Source organism: Triticum urartu, chromosome 6A (genome assembly GCF_056163025.1).
Source record: "Triticum urartu cultivar PI428250 chromosome 6A, HENAU_Tu73, whole genome shotgun sequence".
Lineage (NCBI taxonomy): Eukaryota > Viridiplantae > Streptophyta > Magnoliopsida > Poales > Poaceae > Triticum > Triticum urartu.
In genome coordinates, this window is record NC_141878.1 from 537,232,477 (window position 1) to 537,239,250 (window position 6,774).

The following is a 6,774-nucleotide window of genomic DNA, read 5'->3' on the forward strand; positions in this document are numbered from 1 at the left end:
ATGCAAAGGGGCAAGTAACTATCAATGTAAACACTTTAAGCATGAGTTACCGCAAGGAGGACCATTGGATATAAGATAGAAACTTGATAATCTGAATGACTTGGCTTGAGACAATAAGAATGATGAAGTCCCCTTAATTCTTCATAATGTAGCCAAGTCTCCAATGACCTCCAACATCACCTATTGATCAAGTTTGAGCTTGTTGGTCCCCAACCAAGTTGGGTCCTAAGAGGTTAGTCACAATAGGCTTGGCTACCCAAATGGTTCTTTGCTTCAAACCACTTTGAGTACCAACAAACTTGGCAACCACATTGCCAACCTTATCCTTCCCAAGAGAATAGACATCATCAATAATAATTGGGTTGGATAAGTTACCACTAGTGCATGAAGAAGCGAGGTGACCTTTCTCATGACATAGGTAGCAACGTCTACTCTTCACTTTCTTCTCACTTGATTTCTCAACTTGAGAAGCATTAGCTTGAGTATTCTTGGGAAGAGGCCTTTCTTCAACTTGAGGTTGAGCATGAGAATGCACTTGTAGCCGCTTCCCTGGTTGCTTGTCACTAATGGCCTTCTTCTTCAATGGGCAAGATCTAACATGATGCCCTTCAATTTTGCACTTGAAGCAAATAATCTTGGCCGAACTCTTGACTTGTTTTTGGCCCTTCTTGTTGTTGCTCTTGGACTTCTTCTTCTTATTGGAGTTGAATCCAAGTCCACCTTTGTCATTGGGGGATTTTTGTACACTCAAGATATTGTTGAGTGTGGCATTCCCTTCATGACACTTTTCCAAATCTTTCTTTAAAGAAGTGACTTGGGCCTTGAGCTCTTTGATTTCCTCTACATGGTTAGTCTCAACACAAGCACTAGAGGAAGTATAAGATTCATCTTTAGAGCAACAAGGCAAGGAAAGCAATTCATCACATGATGTACCAATGTTATGCATGGATGAATCATGAGGACTAACACAAGGCAATATAGCATTTTGAATAAAAGTAGTGCTAGCATCCACATGAGGCTCACTAGATGTTACCTTAGCAAGCATGGCCTCATGAGATAAATTTAGCACATTATGGGATACTAGAAGATCATCATGAGAGCTTGTGAGCTTTACATGATTTTCTTCCAACATCCCATAATTGCTAGATAGCAACTCAAGTTGAGCCCTTAGCTCAACATTCTTCTTCAATATGGATGCTTCACAAGAGATAGAGTTAGTAGCATAAGCATCATCATTAGCAACAAGAGGAGAAGACAACTTGGCAAGCTCTTTTGAATATGAAGCTTTAAGTTGAGCATGAGACTCGGTGAGTTTGATGAGCTTACTCTTAATGACCCTTGAGCCATTTTCGAGGTGCTCAAAATCCTCAAGGAGTTTAGCATGCGCAACTTCAAGCTCCTCATTTTTAGTTTCAAAATCATTGGCCACCTCAAGAGCTCTATCACAAGATTCCCTCACTCTAGATAATTCTAGAGCAAAAGTCTCATCAAGAGATTCCTTGGTGGTTTGTTCAAGTTCAAGAGCTTGAGAGAGGTCCTCAATCTCATTAGCGTAATCACGCTCATGACCTTCCATTTTCTCAATGGTGACCTCATGCTCCTCGAGATGAGATTCCAACTCCTCAATATATTTCTTGCCCTCAATGGCAATGGACATAATTTCCATGAAGTTGGAATGAGCAATTTTATTTTTATGAAGATCTTTAAAAACCATTCCCCCTTAATTTTTAAGGAGGCAACATTATCATTCTCTTCATCATAATCAACATCATCATCATTCTTGCCATCATCAATATCATCATAAGATATATTGGGATTCAAAGTGGGAGATACCTTTGAAGCCTTAGCCATAAGGCAAAAAGCAATCGATGATGATGTAGGATCCCTTGAAGCACCGTTCAAGACCACATCTTGTTCCATGGAGTGTTGGGTTTCCTCTACATTGTTAGCACAACAACTCGAGGAAATAGATACATTTTTATCATGGCAACAAGGCATAGCAAGCATATCATCATGAGATTTAGTCAAGAAATTTCTACATGATATGCAAGGACTATCAACACAAGCATGCGAGACATTTGGAGTGCTCGAAGGGCTAAAGTCCAAAGATGGAGCATTGCAACAAGATAGTGAAGAAGAGTCATCAATTATAAGCACACTATCATCATTGCAATGACCAACACTACTCACCATAGCATTACCTTGTGGCAATCCACATGTAGGCGAAGTAGAAGAAGTTGAGAAGGCAACACGACCGGAGGTGGAGGGAGAACAATCATCCTCACAAATCTTGGGCACACCATATTTATCTTGAAGCTTTGTCCACAACTCATGAGCATCCCGGAACGGCATGAGTTGAAATATAACTACATTGCTCAAAGCATCGAAAACACACATTAGAAGCTTGAGCATTGAGATAAGAGTTTTTCTCATCGGACGAGAAAAACCCATATCTAAAATTCGCTCTAAGTTTGGGTCCATGACCCTAAAGAGATTTAGCATGCGAATTACCCAAACATCAAAATTTGTGCCATCGAAACTAAGAGTGTCAGAGAATCCTAATCCCCTAGTCAACATCTTTACTCTCTAGGCGGTTAAGCCCAACAAAGAGAGACGAGGCTCTGATACCAATTGAAAGAACAAGGATGTCGCCTAGAGGGGGGTGAATAGGCGCTTTAAAATAATTACGGTTTAGGCTGGAAACAAATGCGGAATAAACCTAGTGGTTAATTTGTCAAGCACAAAACCTACAACAACTAGGCTCACCTATGTGCACCAACAACTTATGCTAAGCAAGATAAACAACAAAGTAATAGCAAGATATATGACAAGAAAAAATATGGCTATCACAAATTAAAGTGCATAAGTAAAGGGCTCGGGTAAGAGATAACCGAGGCACGCGGAGACGGTGATGTATCCCGAAGTTCACACCCTTGCGGATGCTAATATCCGTTTGGAGCGGTGTGGAGGCACAATGCTCCCCAAGAAGCCACTAGGGCCACCGTAATCTCCTCACACCCTCGCACAATGCAAGATGTCGTGATTCCACTAAGGGACCCTTGAGGGCGGTCACCGAACCCGTACAAATGGCAACCCTTGGGGGCGGTCACCGAACCCGTACACTTTGGCAACCCTTGGGGCGGTCATCGGTACCCGTTAAATTGCTCGGGGCGATCTCCACAACCTAATTGGAGACCCCGACGCTTGCCCGGAGCTTTACACCACAATGATTGAGCTCCGAACACCACCAACCGTCTAGGGCGCCCAAGCACCCAAGAGGAACAAGCTCAATGGTACCAAGCACCCAAGAGTAATAAGCTTCTCAACTTGTAACTTCCACGTATCACCGTGGAGAACTCAAACCGATGCACCAAATGCAATGGCAAGGGCACACGGAGTGCCCAAATCCTTCTCTCTCAAATCCCACCGAAGCAACTAATGCTAGGGAGGAAAATGAGAGGAAGAACAAGAAGAAGAACACCAAGAACTCCAAGATCTAGATCCAAGGGGTTCCCCTCACATAGAGGAGAAAGTGATTGGTGGAAATGTGGATCTAGATCTCCTCTCTCTTTTCCCTCAAAAACAAGCAAGAATCCATGGAGGGATTGAGAGTTAGCAAGTTCGAAGAAGGTCAACAATGGGGGAAGAACACGAGCTCAAAGGATAAGGCTCGATGGGGAGGAAGACCCCCTTTTATAGGAGCTCCCGAATCCAACCGTTATGTGCTCAGTCCGCGCACGAGCGGTACTACCGCTCAGGGGAGCGGTACTACCGCCCAGGCGGTAGAACACAGAGAGCGGAGCAAAACAGAGGGCGAGGCAGAGCCGTATGAGTGGCACTACCGCTGGGGCCAGCGGTACTACCGTTGGCAGCGGCGGTACTTCTGCTTGGCCCAGCGGTACTACCACACATGAGTGATGACCCACAAGTATAGGGGATCTATCGTATCCCTTTTGATAAGTAAGAGTGTCGAACCCAACGAGGAGCAGAAGGAAATGATAAGTGGCTTCCAGCAAGGCATTCTCTGCAAGTACTGACATAAGTGGTAACAGATAGTTTTGTGATATGATAATTTGTAACGAGCAACAAGTAACAAAAGTAAATAAGGTGCAGCAAGGTGGCCCAATCCTTTTTAGCAAAGGACAAGCCTGGACAAACTCTTATATGATGTAAAGCGCTCCCGAGGACACATGGGAATATTGTCAAGCTAGTTTTCATCATGTTCATATGATTCGCGTTCGGTACTTTGATAATTTGGTATGTGGGTGGACCGGTGCTTGGGTGTTGTCCTTACTTGGAAAAGCATCCCACTTATGATTAACCTCTATTGCAAGCATCCGCAAATACAACAAAAGTATTAAGGTAAACCTAACCATAGCATGAAACATATGGATCCAAATCAGCCCCTTACGAAGCAACGCATAAACTAGAGTTTAAGCTTCTGTCACTCTAGCAACCCATCATCTACTTATTACTTCCCAATGCCTTCCTCTAGGCCCAAATAATGGTGAAGTGTCATGTAGTCGACGTTCACATAACACCACTAGAGGGGAGACAACATACATCTCATCAAAATATCGAACGAATACCAAATTCACATGACTAGTAATAGCAAGACTTCTCCCATGTCCTCAGGAACAAAAGTAACTACTCACAAAGCATAACATGTTCATAATCAGAGGGTTATTAATATGCATATAGGATCTGAACATATGATCTTCCACCAATTAAACCAACTTGCATCAACTACAAGGAGTAATTAATACTACTAGCAACCTACTAGCACCAATCCCGGACTTGGAGACAAGAATTGGATACAAGAGATGAACTAGGGTTTTTAGATGAGATGGTGCTGATGAAGATGTTGATGGAGATTGCCCTCTCCCGATGAGAGGAGCGTTGGTAATGACGATGGCGATGATTCCCCCCGGAGGGAAGTTTCCCCGGCAGAACAGCTCCGCTAGAGCCCTAGATTGGTTCCGCCAAGGTTCCGCCTCGTGGCGGTGGAGTTTCGTCCGAGAAGATGGCTTATGATTTTTTCCCATTGAAAGACTCCATATAGCAGAAGATGGCCACCGGAGGTCCACCAGGGGGCCCACGAGGTAGGGGCGCGCCCAGGGGGTAGGGCGCGCCCCCCACCCTCGTGGGCAGGGTGTGGCCCCCTGGTGAAGTTCTTGCTCTCAATATTTTTTTATATATTTGGAAAACATCTTCCGTGAAGTTTCAGGACTTTTGGAGCTGTGCAGAATAGGTCTCTAATATTTGCTCCTTTTCCAGCCCAGAATCCCAGCTGTCGGCATTCTCCCTCTTTATGTAAACCTTGCAAAATAAGAGAGAATATGCATAAGTATTGTGACATAATATGTAATAACAGCCCATAATGCAATAAATATTGATATAAAAGCATGATGCAAAATGGACGTATGAACTCCCCCAAGCTTAGACCTCGCTTGTCCTCAAGCGAAAAGCCAAAATCGAAAAATATGTCCACATGTTTAGAGATAGAGGTGTCGATAAAAAATAAAATACGGACATGAGGGCATCATGATCATTCTTAGAACAACAACTCATATAATTCTTTTTCATATAATATCTAATGCTAGAGTAATAATTCAATCACAATATCAAGTATGAATCGTAAACTTCATTGAAAACTAACAAACTACAATCTCAGTCATTGAAGCAATTGCAATTTATCATAACATAGGGAAGAGCCAATGTATAAGAGCTTTTCAGCAAGTCCACATACTCAACTATCATATAATCTTTCACAATTGCTGACACTCATGCAATACTTATGGGTATGGAGTTTTAATCGGACACAGAGAAAGATAGGGGCTTATAGTTTTGCCTCCCAACGTTTTACCTCAAGGGTAATGTCAACAGTAATAGTTCATGAAAACTCACATCCAATTAGCCATATATACCAGGATCATGGATAAAATGTAAAAGGGAAGGGTGAAGATCACCATGACTCTTATGCAATGTAGGAGATGAAAGTAAAAGATAGGCCCTTCGCAGAGGGAAGCAAAGGTTGTCATGCGCTTTTATGGTTGGATGCACAAAATCTTAATGTGAAAGAACGTCACTTTATCTTGCCACTTGTGATATGGACCTTTATTATGCAGTCTGTCGCTTTTATTACTTCCATATCACATGCTCGTATAAAGCTTATTTCCTCCACACCAATCAATCATACATATTTAGAGAGCAATTTTTATTGCTTGCACCGATGACAACTTTCTTGATGGATCTTACTCAATCCATAGGTAGATATGGTGGACTCTTATGGCAAGACTGGTTTAAGGGTATTTGGAAGCACAAGTAGTATCTCTACTTGGTGCAATGAATTTGGCTAGCATGATGTGGAAAGGCAAGCTCATCATGTTGGAAGATCCAAGACAATATAATTTATCTCAGATGTAAGAAAACATAACCCATTACGTTGTCTTCCTTGTCCAATGTCAACTCTTTAGCATGTCATATTTTAATGAGTGCTCACAATCATAAAAGATGTCCAAGATAGTATATTTATATGTGAAGACCTCTCTTTCTTTATTACTTCCTATTAATTGCAACGATGACCAAAACTGTGTTTGTCAATTCTCAACAACTTTTATTCATCATACTCTTTCTATGTGAGCTCATTACTCTCCATAAGACTCATATGATCTCTTTGTTTCTTTTTATTTCTTTCTCTTTTCTTTTATTCCTTTAGGATCATGGCAAAATAATCAAGCCCTTGACTCAACACTAATCTTTATTATATAGCTC